Raw genomic sequence first — 20,844 nt, forward strand, 5'->3', positions numbered from 1 at the left:
TCCCTCATTTAATGGATATTTTCACCAAAAAGTGAAGTTTTCAAAAGTCAGAAAATTGTCTGATAACGACTTAATATCAAGGACTCATCGGTCGAATCACTCTTTAACTGAAATTGGAATGCTCACTGACATTTTTCCCTCTCCGAAAGTCTGAAAAATGATGGAAAAATGACTAAGTCCGAAAAAAAAATTTTTTAAACTTTTTTCAATTTTACCCCTGTGGGATATACATTCTACCCATACACATTTGGAACTCTCCTGAGGTACCCTCATACATATTATTGGGCGAATCGCTCTGGAACTGAAATCGAAATGCTCAGTAACAATTTCCCCTCTCCGAAAGTCTGAAAAATGAAGGAAAAATGACTAAGTCCGAAAAAAAAATTTTTTAAACTTTTTTCAATTTTACCCCCACGGGATATATTTTCTATCCACACACATTTGGAACTCTCCTGGGGTACCCTCACACATATTATTCCCTTATTTAATGGATATTTTCACCAAAAAGTGAAGTTTTCAAAAAGTCAGAAAATTGGCTGAAAACGACTTAATATCAAGGACTCATCGGGCGAATCACTCTGGAACTGAAATCGGAATACTCACTGACATTTTCTCCTCTCCGAAAGTCTGAAAAATGATGGAAAAATGACTAAGTCCAAAAAACATTTTTTTCATCTTTTTTCAATTTTACCCCTGTGGGATATACATTCTACCCACACACATTTGGAACTCTCCTGGGGTACCCTCTCACATATTATTACCTCATTTAATGGATATTTTCACCAAAAAGTGAAGTTTTTAAAAAGTCAGAAAATTGGCTGAAAACGACTTAATATCAAGGACTCATCGGGCGAATCAATCTGGAACTGAAATCGGAATGCTCTCTGACATTTTCCCCTCTCCGAAAGTCTGAAAAATGATGGAAAAATGACTAAGTCCAAAAAAAAATTTTTTTTCAACTTTTTTCAATTTTACCCCTGTGGGATATACATTCTACCCACACACATTTGGAACTCTCCTGGGGTACCCTCACACATATTATTCCCTCATTTAATGGATATTTTCACCAAAAAGTGAAGTTTTCAAAAAGTCAAAATTGGATGAAAATGACTTCATATCAAGGACTCATCGGGCGAATCGCTCTGGAAATGAAATCGGAATGCTCACTGACATTTTCCCTCCTTCGAAAGTCTGAAAAATGATGGAAAAATGACTAAGTCCAAAAAAATTTTTTTAAAACGTTTTTCTATTTTACCCCCGTGTGATATATATTCTACCCACACACATTTGGAACTCTCCTGGGGTACCCTCACACATATTATTCCCTCATTTAATGGATATTTTCACCAAAAAGTGAAGCTTTCAAAAAGTCAGAAAATTGGCTGAAAACGACTTAATATCAAGGACTCATCGGGCGAATCACTCTTTAACTGAAATTGGAATGCTCACTGACATTTTTCCCTCTCCGAAAGTCTGAAAAATGATGGAAAAATGACTAAGTCCGAAAAAAAAAAATTTTAAACTTTTTTCAATTTTACCCCTGTGGGATATACATTCTACCCACACACATTTGGAACTCTCCTGGGGTACCCTCATACATATTATTGGGCGAATCGCTCTGGAACTGAAATCGAAATGCTCAGTAACAATTTCCCCTCTCCGAAAGTCTGAAAAATGAAGGAAAAATGACTAAGTCCGAAAAAAAAATTTTTTAAACTTTTTTCAATTTTACCCCCACGGGATATATTTTCTATCCACACACATTTGGAACTCTCCTGGGGTACCCTCACACATATTATTCCCTCATTTAATGGATATTTACACCAAAAAGTGAAGTTTTCAAAAAGTCAGAAAATTGGCTGAAAACGACTTAATATCAAGGACTCATCGGGCGAAACACTCTGGAACTGAAATCGGAATACTCACTGACATTTTCCCCTCTCCGAAAGTCTGAAAAATGATGGAAAAATAACTAAGTCCAAAAAACATTTTTTTCAACTTTTTTCAATTTTACCCCCGTGGGATATATATTCTACCCACACACATTTGGAACTGTCCTGGGGTACCCTCACACATATTATTCCCTCATTTAATGGATATTTTCACCAAAAAGTGAAGTTTTCAAAAAGTCAGAAAATTGGCTGAAAACGACTTAATATCAAGGACTCATCGTGCGAATCACTCTGGAACTGAAATCGGAATGGTCACTGACATTTTCCCCTCTCTAAAAGTCTGAAAAATGATGGAAAAATGACTAAGCGTAAAAAAAATTTTTTTTATCTTTTTTCAATTTTACCCCCATAGGATATATATTCTACCCACACACATTTAGAACTCTCCTGGGGTACCCTCACACATATTATTCCCTCATTTAATGGATATTTTCACCAAAAAGTGAAGTTTTCAAAAAGTCAAAATTGGCTATAAAAGACCTAATATCAAGGACTCATCGGGCGAATCACTCTGGAACTAAAATCGGAATGCTCACTGACATTTTTCCCTCTCCGAAAGTCTGAAAAATGATGGAAAAATGACTAAGTGCAAAAAAAATTTTTTTTAACTTTTTTCAATTTTACACCCATGGGATATATTTTCTATCCACACACATTTGGAACTCTCCTGCGGTACCCTCACACATATTATTCCCTCATTTAATGGATATTTTCACCAAAAAGTGAAGTTTTCAAAAAGTCAGAAAATTGGCTGAAAACGACTTAATATCAAGGACTCATCGGGCGAATCACTCTGGAACTGAAATCGGAATGCTCACTGACATTTTTCCCTCTCCGAAAGTCTGAAAAATGATGGAAAAATGACTAAGTCCAAATAATTTTTTTTAAACTTTTTTCAATTTTACCCCCATGGGATATATATTCTACCCACACACATTTGGAACTCTCCTGGGGTACCCTCACACATATTATTCCCTCATTTAATGGATATTTTCACCAAAAAGTGAAGTTTTCAAAAAGTTAGAAAATTGGCTGAAAACGACTTAATATCAAGGACTCATCGGGCGAATCACTCTGGAACTGAAATCGGAATGCTCACTGACATTTTTCCCTCTGCGAAAGTCTGAAAAATGATGGAAAAATGACTAAGTCCAAAAAAAATTTTTTTAAACTTTTTTCAATTTTTCCCCCATGGGATATATATTCTACCCACACACATTTGGAACTCTCCTGGGGTACCCTCACACATATTATTCCCTCATTTAATGTATATTTTCACCAAAAAGTGAAGTTTTCAAAAGGTCAAAATTGGATGAAAATTACTTCATATCAAGGACTCATCGGGCGAATCACTCTGGAACTGAAATCGGAATGCTCACTGACATTTTCCCTCCTTCGAAAGTCGGAAAAATGATGGAAAAATGACTAAGTCCAAAAAAAATTTTTTTAAACTTTTTACAATTTTACCCCCGTGTGATATATATTCTACCCACACACATTTGGAACTCTCCTGGGGTAACCTCACACATATTATTCCCTCATTTAATGGATATTTTCACCAAAAAGTGAAGTTTTCAAAAGTCAGAAAATTGTCTGATAACGACTTAATATCAAGGACTCATCGGTCGAATCACTCTTTAACTGAAATTGGAATGCTCACTGACATTTTTCCCTCTCCGAAAGTCTGAAAAATGATGGAAAAATGACTAAGTCCGAAAAAAAAAATTTTTAAACTTTTTTCAATTTTACCCCTGTGGGATATACATTCTACCCATACACATTTGGAACTCTCCTGAGGTACCCTCATACATATTATTGGGCGAATCGCTCTGGAACTGAAATCGAAATGCTCAGTAACAATTTCCCCTCTCCGAAAGTCTGAAAAATGAAGGAAAAATGACTAAGTCCGAAAAAAAAATTTTTTAAACTTTTTTCAATTTTACCCCCACGGGATATATTTTCTATCCACACACATTTGGAACTCTCCTGGGGTACCCTCACACATATTATTCCCTTATTTAATGGATATTTTCACCAAAAAGTGAAGTTTTCAAAAAGTCAGAAAATTGGCTGAAAACGACTTAATATCAAGGACTCATCGGGCGAATCACTCTGGAACTGAAATCGGAATACTCACTGACATTTTCTCCTCTCCGAAAGTCTGAAAAATGATGGAAAAATGACTAAGTCCAAAAAACATTTTTTTCATCTTTTTTCAATTTTACCCCTGTGGGATATACATTCTACCCACACACATTTGGAACTCTCCTGGGGTACCCTCTCACATATTATTACCTCATTTAATGGATATTTTCACCAAAAAGTGAAGTTTTTAAAAAGTCAGAAAATTGGCTGAAAACGACTTAATATCAAGGACTCATCGGGCGAATCAATCTGGAACTGAAATCGGAATGCTCTCTGACATTTTCCCCTCTCCGAAAGTCTGAAAAATGATGGAAAAATGACTAAGTCCAAAAAAAAATTTTTTTTCAACTTTTTTCAATTTTACCCCTGTGGGATATACATTCTACCCACACACATTTGGAACTCTCCTGGGGTACCCTCACACATATTATTCCCTCATTTAATGGATATTTTCACCAAAAAGTGAAGTTTTCAAAAAGTCAAAATTGGCTATAAACGACCTAATATCAAGGACTCATCGGGCGAATCGTTCTGGAACTGAAATCGGAATGCTCACTGACATTTTTCCCTCTCCAAAAGTCTGAAAAATGATGGAAAAATGACTAAGTCCAAAAAAATTTTTTTCAACTTTTCTCAATTTTACCCCTGTGGGATATACATTCTACCCACACACATTTGGAACTCTCCTGGGGTACCCTCTCACATATTATTCCCTCATTTAATGTATATTTTCACCAAAAAGTGAAGTTTTCAAAAAGTCAAAATTGGCTGAAAACGACTTAATATCAAGGACTCATCGGGCGAATCGCTCTGGAACTGAAATCGGAATGCTCACTGACATTTTTCCCTCTCCGAAAGTCTGAAAAATGATGGAAAAATGACTAAGTCCAAAAAATTTTTTTTAAAACTTTTTTCAATTTTACCCCCATGGGATATATATTCTACCCACACACATTTGGAACCCTCCTCGGGTACCCTCACACATATTATTCCCTCATTTAATGGATATTTTCACCAAAAAGTGAAGTTTTCAAAAAGTCAGAAAATTGGATGAAAACGACTTAATATCAAGGACTCATCGGGCGAATCACTCTGGAACTGAAATCGGAATGCTCACTGACATTTTCCCCTCTCCGAAACTCTGAAAAATGATGGAAAAATGACTAAGTCCAAAAAAATTTTTTTTTAAACTATTTTCAATTTTACCCCCATGGGATATATATTCTACCCACACACATTTGGAACCCTCCTGGGGTACCCTCACACATATTATTCCCTCATTTAATGGATATTTACACCAAAAAGTGAAGTTTTCAAAAAGTCAGAAAATTGGCTGAAAACGACTTAATATCAAGGACTCATCGGGCGAAACACTCTGGAACTGAAATCGGAATACTCACTGACATTTTCCCCTCTCCGAAAGTCTGAAAAATGATGGAAAAATAACTAAGTCCAAAAAACATTTTTTTCAACTTTTTTCAATTTTACCCCCGTGGGATATATATTCTACCCACACACATTTGGAACTGTCCTGGGGTACCCTCACACATATTATTCCCTCATTTAATGGATATTTTCACCAAAAAGTGAAGTTTTCAAAAAGTCAGAAAATTGGCTGAAAACGACTTAATATCAAGGACTCATCGTGCGAATCACTCTGGAACTGAAATCGGAATGGTCACTGACATTTTCCCCTCTCTAAAAGTCTGAAAAATGATGGAAAAATGACTAAGCGTAAAAAAAAATTTTTTTATCTTTTTTCAATTTTACCCCCATGGGATATATATTCTACCCACACACATTTAGAACTCTCCTGGGGTACCCTCACACATATTATTCCCTCATTTAATGGATATTTTCACCAAAAAGTGAAGTTTTCAAAAAGTCAAAATTGGCTATAAAAGACCTAATATCAAGGACTCATCGGGCGAATCACTCTGGAACTAAAATCGGAATGCTCACTGACATTTTTCCCTCTCCGAAAGTCTGAAAAATGATGGAAAAATGACTAAGTGCAAAAAAAATTTTTTTTAACTTTTTTCAATTTTACACCCATGGGATATATTTTCTATCCACACACATTTGGAACTCTCCTGCGGTACCCTCACACATATTATTCCCTCATTTAATGGATATTTTCACCAAAAAGTGAAGTTTTCAAAAAGTCAGAAAATTGGCTGAAAACGACTTAATATCAAGGACTCATCGGGCGATTCACTCTGGAACTGAAATCGGAATGCTCACTGACATTTTTCCCTCTCCGAAAGTCTGAAAAATGATGGAAAAATGACTAAGTCCAAATAATTTTTTTTAAACTTTTTTCAATTTTACCCCCATGGGATATATATTCTACCCACACACATTTGGAACTCTCCTGGGGTACCCTCACACATATTATTCCCTCATTTAATGGATATTTTCACCAAAAAGTGAAGTTTTCAAAAAGTTAGAAAATTGGCTGAAAACGACTTAATATCAAGGACTCATCGGGCGAATCGCTCTGGAACTGAAATCGGAATGCTCACTGACATTTTTCCCTCTGCGAAAGTCTGAAAAATGATGGAAAAATGACTAAGTCCAAAAAAAATTTTTTTAAACTTTTTTCAATTTTTCCCCCATGGGATATATATTCTACCCACACACATTTGGAACTCTCCTGGGGTACCCTCACACATATTATTCCCTCATTTAATGTATATTTTCACCAAAAAGTGAAGTTTTCAAAAGGTCAAAATTGGATGAAAATTACTTCATATCAAGGACTCATCGGGCGAATCACTCTGGAACTGAAATCGGAATGCTCACTGACATTTTCCCTCCTTCGAAAGTCGGAAAAATGATGGAAAAATGACTAAGTCCAAAAAAAATTTTTTTAAACTTTTTACAATTTTACCCCCGTGTGATATATATTCTACCCACACACATTTGGAACTCTCCTGGGGTAACCTCACACATATTATTCCCTCATTTAATGGATATTTTCACCAAAAAGTGAAGTTTTCAAAAGTCAGAAAATTGTCTGATAACGACTTAATATCAAGGACTCATCGGTCGAATCACTCTTTAACTGAAATTGGAATGCTCACTGACATTTTTCCCTCTCCGAAAGTCTGAAAAATGATGGAAAAATGACTAAGTCCGAAAAAAAAAATTTTTAAACTTTTTTCAATTTTACCCCTGTGGGATATACATTCTACCCATACACATTTGGAACTCTCCTGAGGTACCCTCATACATATTATTGGGCGAATCGCTCTGGAACTGAAATCGAAATGCTCAGTAACAATTTCCCCTCTCCGAAAGTCTGAAAAATGAAGGAAAAATGACTAAGTCCGAAAAAAAAATTTTTTAAACTTTTTTCAATTTTACCCCCACGGGATATATTTTCTATCCACACACATTTGGAACTCTCCTGGGGTACCCTCACACATATTATTCCCTTATTTAATGGATATTTTCACCAAAAAGTGAAGTTTTCAAAAAGTCAGAAAATTGGCTGAAAACGACTTAATATCAAGGACTCATCGGGCGAATCACTCTGGAACTGAAATCGGAATACTCACTGACATTTTCTCCTCTCCGAAAGTCTGAAAAATGATGGAAAAATGACTAAGTCCAAAAAACATTTTTTTCATCTTTTTTCAATTTTACCCCTGTGGGATATACATTCTACCCACACACATTTGGAACTCTCCTGGGGTACCCTCTCACATATTATTACCTCATTTAATGGATATTTTCACCAAAAAGTGAAGTTTTTAAAAAGTCAGAAAATTGGCTGAAAACGACTTAATATCAAGGACTCATCGGGCGAATCAATCTGGAACTGAAATCGGAATGCTCTCTGACATTTTCCCCTCTCCGAAAGTCTGAAAAATGATGGAAAAATGACTAAGTCCAAAAAAAAATTTTTTTTCAACTTTTTTCAATTTTACCCCTGTGGGATATACATTCTACCCACACACATTTGGAACTCTCCTGGGGTACCCTCACACATATTATTCCCTCATTTAATGGATATTTTCACCAAAAAGTGAAGTTTTCAAAAAGTCAAAATTGGCTATAAACGACCTAATATCAAGGACTCATCGGGCGAATCGTTCTGGAACTGAAATCGGAATGCTCACTGACATTTTTCCCTCTCCAAAAGTCTGAAAAATGATGGAAAAATGACTAAGTCCAAAAAAATTTTTTTCAACTTTTCTCAATTTTACCCCTGTGGGATATACATTCTACCCACACACATTTGGAACTCTCCTGGGGTACCCTCTCACATATTATTCCCTCATTTAATGTATATTTTCACCAAAAAGTGAAGTTTTCAAAAAGTCAAAATTGGCTGAAAACGACTTAATATCAAGGACTCATCGGGCGAATCGCTCTGGAACTGAAATCGGAATGCTCACTGACATTTTTCCCTCTCCGAAAGTCTGAAAAATGATGGAAAAATGACTAAGTCCAAAAAATTTTTTTTAAAACTTTTTTCAATTTTACCCCCATGGGATATATATTCTACCCACACACATTTGGAACCCTCCTCGGGTACCCTCACACATATTATTCCCTCATTTAATGGATATTTTCACCAAAAAGTGAAGTTTTCAAAAAGTCAGAAAATTGGATGAAAACGACTTAATATCAAGGACTCATCGGGCGAATCACTCTGGAACTGAAATCGGAATGCTCACTGACATTTTCCCCTCTCCGAAACTCTGAAAAATGATGGAAAAATGACTAAGTCCAAAAAAATTTTTTTTTAAACTATTTCCAATTTTACCCCCATGGGATATATATTCTACCCACACACATTTGGAACCCTCCTGGGGTACCCTCACACATATTATTCCCTCATTTAATGGATATTTTCACCAAAAAGTGAAGTTTTCAAAAAGTCAGAAAATTGGATGAAAACGATTTAATATCAAGGACTCATCGGGCGAATCACTCTGGAACTGAAATCGGAATGCTCACTGACATTTTCCCCTCTCCGAAACTCTGAAAAATGATGGAAAAATGACTAAGTCCAAAAAAAATTTTTTTAAACTATTTTCAATTTTACCCCCATGGGATATATATTCTACCCACACACATTTCGAACTCTCCTGGGGTACCCTCACACATATTATTCCCTCATTTAATGTATATTTTCACCAAAAAATGAAGTTTTCAAAAAGTCAGAAAATTGGCTAAAAACGACTTAATATCAAGGACTCATCGGGCGAATCACTCTGGAACTGAAATCGGAATACTCACTGACATTTTCACCTCTCCGAAAGTCTGAAAAATGATGGAAAAATGACAAGGTCCAAAAAAAATTTTTTTGAACTTTTTTTCAATTTTACCCCTGTGGGATATACATTCTACCCACACACATTTGGAACTCTCCTGGGGTACCCTCTCACATATTATTCCCTCATTTAATGTATATTTTCACCAAAAAGTGAAGTTTTCAAAAAGTCAAAATTGGCTGAAAACGACTTAATATCAAGGACTCATCGGGCGAATCGCTCTGGAACTGAAATCGGAATGCTCACTGACATTTTTCCCTCTCCGAAAGTCTGAAAAATGATGGAAAAATGACTAAGTCCAAAAAATTTTTTTTTTAAACTTTTTTCAATTTTACCCCCATGGGATATATATTCTACCCACACACATTTGGAACCCTCCTGGGGTACCCTCACACATATTATTCCCTCATTTAATGGATATTTTCACCAAAAAGTGAAGTTTTCAAAAAGTCAGAAAATTGGATGAAAACGACTAAATATCAAGGACTCATCGGGCGAATCACTCTGGAACTGAAATCGGAATGCTCACTGACATTTTCCCCTCTCCGAAACTCTGAAAAATGATGGAAAAATGACTAAGTCCAAAAACTTTTTTTTTAAACTATTTTCAATTTTACCCCCATGGGATATATATTCTACCCACACACATTTCGAACTCTCCTGGGGTACCCTCACACATATTATTCCCTCATTTAATGGATATTTTCACCAAAAAATGAAGTTTTCAAAAAGTCAGAAAATTGGCTAAAAACGACTTAATATCAAGGACTCATCGGGCGAATCACTCTGGAACTGAAATCGGAATACACACTGACATTTTCACCTCTCCGAAAGTCTGAAAAATGATGGAAAAATGACAAGGTCCAAAAAAAATTTTTTTGAGCTTTTTTCAATTTTACCCCCTACCCACACACATTTGGAACTCTCCTGGGGTACCCTCTCACATATTATTCCCTCATTTAATGTATATTTTCACCAAAAAGTGAAGTTTTCAAAAAGTCTAAATTGGCTGAAAACTACTTAATATCAAGGACTCATCGGGCGAATCGCTCTGGAACTGAAATCGGAATGCTCACTGACATTTTTCCCTCTCCGAAAGTCTGAAAAATGATGGAAAAATGACTAAGTCCAAAAAAATTTTTTTTTTACTTTTTTCAATTTTACCCCCATGGGATATATTTTCTTTCCACACACATTTGGAACTCTCCTGGGGTACCCTCACACATATTATTCCCTCATTTAATGGATATTTTCACCAAAAAGTGAAGTTTTCAAAAATTCAGAAAATTAGCTGAAAACGACTTAATATCAAGGACTCATCGGGCGAATCACTCTGGAACTGAAATCGGAATGCTCACTAACATTTTCCCCTCTCCGAAACTCTGAAAAATGATGGAAAAATGACTAAGTCCAAAAAAATTTTTTTTAAACTTTTTTCAATTTTACCCCCATGGGATATATATACTACCCACACACATTTGGAACTCTCCTGGGGTACCCTCACACATATTATTTCCTCATTTAATGTATATTTTCACCAAAAAGTGAAGTTTTCAAAAAGTCAAAATTGGATGAAAATGACTTCATATCAAGGACTCATCGGGCGAATCGCTCTGGAACTGAAATCGGAATGCTCACTGACATTTTCCCTCCTTCGAAAGTCTGTAAAATGATGGAAAAATGACTAAGTCCAAAAAAAATTTTTTAAAACTTTTTTCAATTTTACCCCCGTGTGATATATATTCTACCCACACACATTTGGAACTCTCCTGGGGTACCCTCACACATATTATTCCCTCATTTAATGGATATTTTCACCAAAAAGTGAAGTTTTCAAAAAGTCAGAAAATTGTCTGATAACGACTTAATATCAAGGACTCATCGGTCGAATCACTCTTTAACTGAAATTGGAATGCTCACTGACATTTTTCCCTGTCCGAAAGTCTGAAAAATGATGGAAAAATGACTAAGTCCGAAAAAAATTTTTTTTAACTTTTTTCAATTTTACCCCTGTGGGATATACATTCTACACACACACATTTGGAACTCTCCTGGGGTACCCTCACACATATTATTCCCTCATTTAATGTATATTTTCACCAAAAAGTGAAGCTTTCAAAAAGTCCGAAAATTGGCTGAAAACGACTTAATATCAAGGACTCATTGGGCGAATCGCTCTGTAACTGAAATCGGAATGCTCAATAACAATTTCCCCTCTCCGAAAGTCTGAAAAATGAAGGAAAAATGACTAAGTCCGAAAAAAATTTTTTTTACTTTTTTCAATTTTACCCCCATGGGATATATTTTCTATCCACACACATTTGGAACTCTCCTGGGGTACCCTCACACATATTATTCCCTCATTTAATGGATATTTTCACCAAAAAGTGAAGTTTTCAAAAAGTCAGAAAATTGGCTGAAAACGACTTAATATCAAGGACTCATCGGGCGAATCGCTCTGGAACTGAAATCGGAATGCTCACTGACATTTTCCCTCCTTCGAAAGTCTGTAAAATGATGGAAAAATGACTAAGTCCAAAAAAAATTTTTTAAAACTTTTTTCAATTTTACCCCCGTGTGATATATATTCTACCCACACACATTTGGAACTCTCCTGGGGTACCCTCACACATATTATTCCCTCATTTAATGGATATTTTCACCAAAAAGTGAAGTTTTCAAAAAGTCAAAATTGGATGAAAATGACTACATATCAAGGACTAATCGGGCGAATCGCTCTGGAACTGAAATCGGAATGCTCACTGACATTTTCCCCTCTCCGAAAGTCTGAAAAATGATGGAAAAATTACTAGTCCAAAAAAATTTTTTTTCAACTTTTTTCAATTTTACCCCCGTGGGATATATAATCTACTCACACACATTTGGAACTCTCCTGGGGTACCCTCACACATATTATTCCCTCATTTAATGGATATTTTCACCAAAAAGTCAAGTTTTCAAAAAGTCAGAAAATTGTCTGATAAAGACTTAATAAGAAGGACTCATCGGGCGAATAACTCTTTAACTGAAATTGGAATGCTCACTGACATTTTTCCCTCTCCGAAAGTCTGAAAAATGATGGAAAAATGACTAAGTCCGAAAAAATTTTTTTTTAACTTTTTTGAATTTTACCCCCATGGGATATATATTCTACCCACACACATTTGGAACTCTCCTGGGGTACCCTCACACATATTATTCCCTCATTTAATGGATATTTTCACCAAAAAGTGAAGTTTTCAAAAAGTCAGAAAATTGTCTGAAAACGACTTAATATCAAGGACTCATCGGGCGAATTACTCTGGAACTGAAATCGGAATACTCACTGACATTTTCCCCTCTCCGAAAGTCTGAAAAATGATGGAAAAATGACTAAGTCCAAAAAAAATTTTTTTAAACTTTTTTCAATTTTACCCCCGTGGGATATGCATTCTACCCACACACATTTGGAACTCTCCTGGGGTACCCTCACACATATTATTCCCTCATTTAATGTATATTTTCATCAAAAAGTGAAGCTTTCAAAAAGTCCGAAAATTGGCAGAAAAACGACTTAATATCAAGGACTCAGCGGGCGAATCGCTCTGGAACTGAAATCGGAATGCTCAATAACAATTTCCCCTCTCCGAAAGTCTGAAAAATGAAGGAAAAATGACTAAGTCCAAAAAAATTTTTTTTTACTTTTTTCAATTTTACCCCCATGGGATATATTTTCTATCCACACACATTTGGAACTTTCCTGGGGTTCCCTCACACATATTATTCCCTCATTTAATGGATATTTTCACCAAAAAGTGAAGTTTTCAAAAAGTCAAAATTGGATGAAAATGACTTCATATCAAGGACTCATCGGGCGAATCACTCTGGAACTGAAATCGGAATGCTCACTGACATTTTCCCTCCTTCGAAAGTCTGAAAAATGATGGAAAAATGACTAAGTCCAAAAAAAAATTTTTAAAACTTTTTTCAATTTTACCCCCGTGGGATATATACTCTACCTACACACATTTGGAACTCTCCTGGGGTACCGTCACACATATTATTCCCTCATTTAATGGATGTTTTCACCAAAAAGTGAAGTTTTCAATAAGTCAGAAAATTGGCTAAAAACGACTTAATATCAAGGACTCATCGGGCGAATCACTCTGGAACTGAAATCGGAATGCTCACTGACATTTTCCCCTCTCCGAAAGTCTGAAAAATGATGGAAAAATGACAAGGTCCAAAAAAAATTTTTTTCAACTTTTTTCAATTTTACCCCCGTGGGATATATATTCTACTCACACACATTTGGAACTCTCCTGGGGTACCCTCACACATATTATTCCCTCATTTAATGGATATTTTCACCAAAAAGTCAAGTTTTCAAAAAGTCAGAAAATTGTCTGATAAAGACTTAATATCAAGGACTCATCGGTCGAATAACTCTTTAACTGAAATTGGAATGCTCACTGACATTTTTCCCTCTCCGAAAGTCTGAAAAATGATGGAAAAATGACTAAGTCCAAAAAACATTTTTTTCATCTTTTTTCAATTTTACCCCTGTGGGATATATATTCTACCCACACACATTTGGAACTCTCCTGGGGTACCCTCACACATATTATTCCCTCATTTAATGGATATTTTCACCAAAAAGTGAAGTTTTCAAAAAGTCAGAAAATTGTCTGAAAACGACTTAATATCAAGGACTCATCGGGCGAATTACTCTGGAACTGAAATCGGAATACTCACTGACATTTTCCCCTCTCCGAAAGTCTGAAAAATGATGGAAAAATGACTAAGTCCAAAAAAAATTTTTTTAAACTTTTTTCAATTTTACCCCCGTGGGATATACATTCTACCCACACACATTTGGAACTCTCCTGGGGTACCCTCACACATATTATTCCCTCATTTAATGTATATTTTCATCAAAAAGTGAAGCTTTCAAAAAGTCCGAAAATTGGCAGAAAAACGACTTAATATCAAGGACTCAGCGGGCGAATCGCTCTGGAACTGAAATCGGAATGCTCAATAACAATTTCCCCTCTCCGAAAGTCTGAAAAATGAAGGAAAAATGACTAAGTCCAAAAAATTTTTTTTTTACTTTTTTCAATTTTACCCCCATGGGATATATTTTCTATCCACACACATTTGGAACTTTCCTGGGGTTCCCTCACACATATTATTCCCTCATTTAATGGATATTTTCACCAAAAAGTGAAGTTTTCAAAAAGTCAGAAAATTGGCTGAAAACGACTTAACATCAAGGACTCATCGGGCGAATCACTCTGGAACTGAAATCGGAATACTCACTGACATTTTCTCCTCTCCGAAAGTCTGAAAAATGATGGAAAAATGACTAAGTCCAAAAAACATTTTTTTCATCTTTTTTCAATTTTACCCCTGTGGGATATACATTCTACCCACACACATTTGAACTCTCCTGGGGTACCCTCACACATATTATTCCCTCATTTAATGGATATTTTCACCAAAAAGTGAAGTTTTCAAAAAGTCAGAAAATTGGCTGAAAACGATTTAATATCAAGGACTCATTGGGCGAATCACTCTGGAACTGAAATCGGAATGCTCACTGACATTTTCCCTCCTTCGAAAGTCTGAAAAATGATGGAAAAATGACTAAGTCCAAAAAAAATTTTTTAAAACTTTTTTCAATTTTACCCCCGTGGGATATATACTCTACCCACACACATTTGGAACTCTCCTGGGGTACCTTCACACATATTATTCCCTCATTTAATGGATATTTTCACCAAAAAGTGAAGTTTTCAAAAAGTCAGAAAATTGGCTAAAAACGACTTAATATCAAGGACTCATCGGGCGAATCACTCTGGAACTGAAATCGGAATACTCACTGACATTTTCCCCTCTCCGAAAGTCTGAAAAATGATGGAAAAATGACGAAGTCCAAAAAAAAATTTTTTTAAAACTTTTTTCAATTTTACCCCCATGGGATATATATTCTACCCACACACATTTGGAACTCTCCTGGGGTACCCTCACACATATTATTCCCTCATTTAATGGATATTTTCACCAAAAAGTGAAGTTTTCAAAAAGTCAGAAAATTGGATAAAAACGACTTAATATCAAGGACTCATCGGGCGAATCACTCTGGAACTGAAATCGGAATACTCACTGACATTTTCCCCTCTCCGAAAGTCTGAAAAATGATGGAAAAATGACAAGGTCCAAAAAAAATTTTTTTCAACTTTTTTCAATTTTACCCCTGTGGGATATAGATTCTACCCACACACATTTGGAACTCTCCTGGGGTACCCTCACACATATTATTCCCTCATTTAATGTATATTTTCACCAAAAAGTGAAGTTTTCAAAAAGTCAAAATTTAATGAAAATGACTTCATATCAAGGACTCATCGGGCGAATCGCTCTGGAACTGAAATCGGAATGCTCACTGACATTTTCCCTCCTTCGAAAGTGTGAAAAATGATGGAAAAATGACTAAGTCCAAAAAAAATTTTTTAAAACTTTTTTCAATTTTACCCCCGTGTGATATATATTCTACCCACACACATTTCGAACTCTCCTGGGGAACCCTCACACATATTATTCCCTCATTTAATGGATATTTTCACCAAAAAGTGAAGTTTTCAAAAAGTCAGAAAATTGGCTGAAATCGACTTAATATCAAGGACTCATCGGGCGAATCGCTCTGGAACTGAAATCGGAATACTCACTGACATTTTCTCCTCTCCGAAAGTCTGAAAAATGATGGAAAAATGACTAAGTCCAAAAAACATTTTTTTCATCTTTTTTCAATTTTACCCCTGTGGGATATACATTCTACCCACACACATTTGGAACTCTCCTGGGGTACCCTCTCACATATTATTCCCTCATTTAATGTATATTTTCACCAAAAAGTGAAGTTTTCAAAAAGTCAAAATTGGCTGAAAACGACTTAATATCAAGGACTCATCGGGCGAATCGCTCTGGAACTGAAATCGGAATGCTCACTGACATTTTTCCCTCTCCGAAAGTCTGAAAAATGATGGAAAAATGACTAAGTCCAAAAAAAATTTTTTAAAACTTTTTTCAATTTTACCCCCGTGGGATATATACTCTACCCACACACATTTGGAACTCTCCTGGGGTACCTTCACACATATTATTCCCTCATTTAATGGATATTTTCACCAAAAAGTGAAGTTTTCAAAAAGTCAGAAAATTGGCTAAAAACGACTTAATATCAAGGACTCATCGGGCGAATCACTCTGGAACTGAAATCGGAATACTCACTGACATTTTCCCCTCTCCAAAAGTCTGAAAAATGATGGAAAAATGACAAGGTCCAAAAAAATTTTTTTCAACTTTTTTCAATTTTACCCCTGTGGGATATAGATTCTACCCACACACATTTGGAACTCTCCTGGGGTACCCTCACACATATTATTCCCTCATTTAATGTATATTTTCACCAAAAAGTGAAGTTTTCAAAAAGTCAAAATTGGATGAAAATGACTTCATATCAAGGACTCATCGGGCGAATCACTCTGGAACTGAAATCGGAATGCTCACTGACATTTTCCCTCCTTCGAAAGTCTGAAAAATGATGGAAAAATGACTAAGTCCAAAAAAAATTTTTTAAAACTTTTTTCAATTTTACCCCCGTGGGATATATACTCTACCCACACACATTTGGAACTCTCCTGGGGTACCTTTACACATATTATTCCCTCATTTAATGGATGTTTTCACCAAAAAGTGAAGTTTTCAATAAGTCAGAAAATTGGCTAAAAACGACTTAATATCAAGGACTCATCGGGCGAATCACTCTGGAACTGAAATCGGAATACTCACTGACATTTTCCCCTCTCCAAAAGTCTGAAAAATGATGGAAAAATGACAAGGTCCAAAAAAAATTTTTTTCAACTTTTTTCAATTTTACCCCTGTGGGATATAGATTCTACCCACACACATTTGGAACTCTCCTGGGGTACCCTCACACATATTATTCCCTCATTTAATGTATATTTTCACCAAAAAGTGAAGTTTTCAAAAATTCAAAATTGGATGAAAATGACTTCATATCAAGGACTCATCGGGCGAATCACTCTGGAACTGAAATCGAAATGCTCACTGACATTTTCCCTCCTTCGAAAGTCTGAAAAATGATGGAAAAATGACTAAGTCCAAAAAAAATTTTTTTAAACTTTTTTCAATTTTACCCCCGTGGGATATATACTCTACCCACACACATTTGGAACTCTCCTGGGGTACAGTCACACATATTATTCCCTCATTTAATGGATGTTTTCACCAAAAAGTGAAGTTTTCAATAAGTCAGAAAATTGGCTAAAAACGACTTAATATCAAGGACTCATCGGGCGAATCACTCTGGAACTGAAATCGGAATGCTCACTGACATTTTCCCCTCTTCGAAAGTCTGAAAAATAATGGAAAAATGACTAAGTCCAAAAAAAATTTTTTAAAACTTTTCTCAATTTTACCCCCGTGTGATATATATTCTACCCACACACATTTCGAACTCTCCTGGGGAACCCTCACACATATTATTCCCTCATTTAATGGATATTTTCACCAAAAAGTGAAGTTTTCAAAAAGTCAGAAAATTGGCTGAAATCGACTTAATATCAAGGACTCATCGGGCGAATCGCTCTGGAACTGAAATCGGAATGCTCAATAACAATTTCCCCTCTCCGAAAGTCTGAAAAATGAAGGAAAAATGACCAAGTCCAAAAAAAATTTTTTAAAACTTTTTTCAATTTTACCCCCGTGGGATATATACTCTACCCACACACATTTGGAACTCTCCTGGGGTACCGTCACACATATTATTCCCTCATTTAATGGATGTTTTCACCAAAAAGTGAAGTTTTCAATAAGTCAGAAAATTGGCTAAAAACGACTTAATATCAAGGACTCATCGGGCGAATCACTCTGGAACTGAAATCGGAATGCTCAATAACAATTTCCCCTCTCCGAAAGTCTGAAAAATGAAGGAAAAATGACTAAGTCCAAAAAAATTTTTTTTTACTTTTTTCAATTTTACCCCCAAGGGATATATTTTCTATCCACACACATTTGGAACTTTCCTGGGGTTCCCTCACACATATTATTCCCTCATTTAATGGATATTTTCACCAAAAAGTGAAGTTTTGAAAAAGTCAGAAAATTGGTTGAAAACGACTTAATATCAAGGACTCATCGGGCGAATCACTCTGGAACTGAAATCGGAATACTCACTGACATTTTTCCCTCTCCGAAAGTCTGAAAAATGATGGAAAAATGACTAAGTCCAAAAAACATTTTTTTCATCTTTTTTCAATTTTACCCCTGTGGGATATACATTCTACCCACACACATTTGGAACTCTCCTGGGGTACCCTCTCACATATTATTTCCTCATTTAATGGATATTTTCACCAAAAAATGAAGTTTTTAAAAAGTCAGAAAATTGGCTGAAATCGACTTAATATCAAGGACTCATCGGGCGAATCGCTCTGGAACTGAAATCGGAATGCTCAATAACAATTTCCCCTCTCCGAAAGTCTGAAAAATGAAGGAAAAATGACCAAGTCCAAAAAAAATTTTTTAAAACTTTTTTCAATTTTACCCCCGTGGGATATATACTCTACCCACACACATTTGGAACTCTCCTGGGGTACCGTCACACATATTATTCCCTCATTTAATGGATGTTTTCACCAAAAAGTGAAGTTTTCAATAAGTCAGAAAATTGGCTAAAAACGACTTAATATCAAGGACTCATCGGGCGAATCACTCTGGAACTGAAATCGGAATGCTCAATAACAATTTCCCCTCTCCGAAAGTCTGAAAAATGAAGGAAAAATGACTAAGTCCAAAAAAATTTTTTTTTAAACTTTTTTCAATTTTACCCCCATGGGATATATATACTACCCACACACATTTGGAACTCTCCTGGGGTACCCTCACACATATTATTCCCTCATTTAATGGATATTTTCACCAAAAAGTGAAGTTTTCAAAAATTCAGAAAATTAGCTGAAAACGACTTAATATCAAGGACTCATCGGGCGAATCACTCTGGAACTGAAATCGGAATGCTCACTAACATTTTCCCCTCTCCGAAACTCTGAAAAATGATGGAAAAATGACTAAGTCCAAAAAAATTTTTTTTAAACTTTTTTCAATTTTACCCCCATGGGATATATATACTACCCACACACATTTGGAACTCTCCTGGGGTACCCTCACACATATTATTTCCTCATTTAATGTATATTTTCACCAAAAAGTGAAGTTTTCAAAAATTCAAAATTGGATGAAAATGACTTCATATCAAGGACTCATCGGGCGAATCACTCTGGAACTGAAATCGAAATGCTCACTGACATTTTCCCTCCTTCGAAAGTCTGAAAAATGATGGAAAAATGACTAAGTCCAAAAAAAATTTTTTTAAACTTTTTTCAATTTTACCCCCGTGGGATATATACTCTACCCACACACATTTGGAACTCTCCTGGGGTACAGTCACACATATTATTCCCTCATTTAATGGATGTTTTCACCAAAAAGTGAAGTTTTCAATAAGTCAGAAAATTGGCTAAAAACGACTTAATATCAAGGACTCATCGGGCGGATCACTCTGGAACTGAAATCGGAATGCTCACTGACATTTTCCCCTCTTCGAAAGTCTGAAAAATAATGGAAAAATGACTAAGTCCAAAAAAAATTTTTTAAAACTTTTCTCAATTTTACCCCCGTGTGATATATATTCTACCCACACACATTTCGAACTCTCCTGGGGAACCCTCACACATATTATTCCCTCATTTAATGGATATTTTCACCAAAAAGTGAAGTTTTCAAAAAGTCAGAAAATTGGCTGAAATCGACTTAATATCAAGGACTCATCGGGCGAATCGCTCTGGAACTGAAATCGGAATGCTCAATAACAATTTCCCCTCTCCGAAAGTCTGAAAAATGAAGGAAAAATGACCAAGTCCAAAAAAAATTTTTTAAAACTTTTTTCAATTTTACCCCCGTGGGATATATACTCTACCCACACACATTTGGAACTCTCCTGGGGTACCGTCACACATATTATTCCCTCATTTAATGGATGTTTTCACCAAAAAGTGAAGTTTTCAATAAGTCAGAAAATTGGCTAAAAACGACTTAATATCAAGGACTCATCGGGCGAATCACTCTGGAACTGAAATCGGAATGCTCAATAACAATTTCCCCTCTCCGAAAGTCTGAAAAATGAAGGAAAAATGACTAAGTCCAAAAAAATTTTTTTTTACTTTTTTCAATTTTACCCCCAAGGGATATATTTTCTATCCACACACATTTGGAACTTTCCTGGGGTTCCCTCACACATATTATTCCCTCATTTAATGGATATTTTCACCAAAAAGTGAAGTTTTGAAAAAGTCAGAAAATTGGTTGAAAACGACTTAATATCAAGGACTCATCGGGCG

Source organism: Phyllobates terribilis, unplaced genomic scaffold (genome assembly GCF_046119375.1).
Source record: "Phyllobates terribilis strain yellow unplaced genomic scaffold, ASM4611937v1 Scaffold_5__5_contigs__length_657084704, whole genome shotgun sequence".
In the NCBI taxonomy this organism is placed as follows: Eukaryota; Metazoa; Chordata; class Amphibia; order Anura; family Dendrobatidae; genus Phyllobates; species Phyllobates terribilis.